This window comes from Ornithodoros turicata, chromosome 1 (genome assembly GCF_037126465.1).
Source record: "Ornithodoros turicata isolate Travis chromosome 1, ASM3712646v1, whole genome shotgun sequence".
Classification (NCBI taxonomy): Eukaryota; Metazoa; Arthropoda; class Arachnida; order Ixodida; family Argasidae; genus Ornithodoros; species Ornithodoros turicata.
This window is the reverse complement of record NC_088201.1, coordinates 209,687,907-209,690,385: the sequence shown is the minus strand read 5'-3', so window position 1 is coordinate 209,690,385 and position 2,479 is coordinate 209,687,907.

Sequence of the window (2,479 nt, the reverse complement as noted above, 5' to 3'; positions counted from 1 at the left end):
TCGATCATTGCTTTGTGATGAATCCAGCAAACAGGGTTGGACTCTCAGAGGCAAATTTCTATTATGGTTCCTGCACCTTTTCCATACCCGGGTCACTTCTGGTTACGGTAGCTTTTTCTATCGATCATTGCTTTGTGATGAATCCAGCAAACAGGGTTGGACTCTCAGAGGCAAATTTCTATTATGGTTCCTGCACCTTTTCCATACTCTGGTCACTTCTCGTTACGGTAGCTTTTTTCTATCGATCATTGCTTTGTGATGAATCCAGCAAACAGGGTTGGACTCTCAGAGGCAAATTTCTATTATGGTTCCTGCACCTTTTCCATACCCGGGTCACTTCTGGTTACGGTAGCTTTTTCTATCGATCATTGCTTTGTGATGAATCCAGCAAACAGGGTTGGACTCTCAGAGGCAAATTTCTATTATGGTTCCTGCACCTTTTCCATACTCTGGTCACTTCTCGTTACGGTAGCTTTTTTCTATCGATCATTGCTTTGTGATGAATCCAGCAAACAGGGTTGGACTCTCAGAGGCAAATTTCTATTATGGTTCCTGCACCTTTTCCATACCCTGGTCACTTCTCGTTACGGTAGCTTTTTTCTATCGATCATTGCTTTGTGATGAATCCAGCAAACAGGGTTGGACTCTCAGAGGCAAATTTCTATTATGGTTCCTGCACCTTTTCCATACTCTGGTCACTTCTCGTTACGGTAGCTTTTTTCTATCGATCATTGCTTTGTGATGAATCCAGCAAACAGGGTTGGACTCTCAGAGGCAAATTTCTATTATGGTTCCTGCACCTTTTCCATACCCGGGTCACTTCTGGTTACGGTAGCTTTTTCTATCGATCATTGCTTTGTGATGAATCCAGCAAACAGGGTTGGACTCTCAGAGGCAAATTTCTATTATGGTTCCTGCTGCTTTTCCATACCCTGGTCACTTTTCGTTACGGTAGCTTTTTTCTATCGATCATTGCTTTGTGATGAATCCAGCAAACAGGGTTGGACTCTCAGAGGCAAATTTCTATTATGGTTCCTGCTGCTTTTCCATACCCTGGTCACTTTTCGTTACGGTAGCTTTTTTCTATCGATCATTGCTTTGTGATGAATCCAGCAAACAGGGTTGGACTCTCAGAGGCAAATTTCTATTATGGTTCCTGCACCTTTTCCATACCCTTGTCACTTCTCGTTACGATAGCTTTTTTCTATCGATCATTGCTTTGTGATGAATCCAGCAAACAGGGTTGGACTCTCAGAGGCCAATTTCTATTATGGTTCCTGCTGCTTTTCCATACCCTTGTCACTTCTCGTTACGGTAGCTTTTTTCTATCGATCATTGCTTTGTGATTAATCCAGCAAACAGGGTTGGACTCTCAGAGGCAAATTTCTATTATGGTTCCTGCACCTTTTCCATACCCTGGTCACTTCTCGTTACGGTAGCTTTTTTCTATCGATCATTGCTTTGTGATGAATCCAGCAAACAGGGTTGGACTCTCAGAGGCAAATTTCTATTATGGTTCCTGCTCCTTTTCCATACCCTGCTCACTTCTCGTTACGGTAGCTTTCTTCTAGAGAACATTGCTTTGCGATGAATCCAGCAAACCGGGTTGGACTCTCAGAGGCAAATTTCTATTATGGTTCCTGCACCTTTTCCATACTCTGGTCACTTCTCGTTACGGTAGCTTTTTTCTATCGATCATTGCTTTGTGATGAATCCAGCAAACAGGGTTGGACTCTCAGAGGCAAATTTCTATTATGGTTCCTGCACCTTTTCCATACCCGGGTCACTTCTGGTTACGGTAGCTTTTTCTATCGATCATTGCTTTGTGATGAATCCAGCAAACAGGGTTGGACTCTCAGAGGCAAATTTCTATTATGGTTCCTGCACCTTTTCCATACCCGGGTCACTTCTCGTTACGGTAGCTTTTTTCTATCGATCATTGCTTTGTGATGAATCCAGCAAACAGGGTTGGACTCTCAGAGGCAAATTTCTATCATGGTTCCTGCACCTTTTCCATACCCTGGTAACTTCTCGTTACGGTAGCTTTTTTTCTATCGATAATTGCTTTGTGATGAATCCAGCAAACAGGGTTGGACTCTCAGAGTCAAATTTCTATTATGGTTCCTGCACCTTTTCCATACCCTGGTCACTTCTCGTTACGGTAGCTTTCTTCTATCGATCATTGCTTTGTGATTCATCCAGCAAACAGGGTTGGACTCTCAGAGGCAAATTTCTATTATGATTCCTGCACCTTTTCCATACCCTGATCACTTCTCGTTACGGTAGCTTTTTCCTATCGATCATTGCTTTGTGATGAATCGAGAAAACAGGGTTGGACTCTCAGTGGCAACTTTCTATTATGTTTCCTGCTGCATTTCCATACCATGGTCACTTTTCGTTACGGTAGCTTTTTTCTATCGATCATTGCTTTGTGAAGAATCGAGCAAACAGGGTTGGACTCTCAGAGGCAAATTTTATT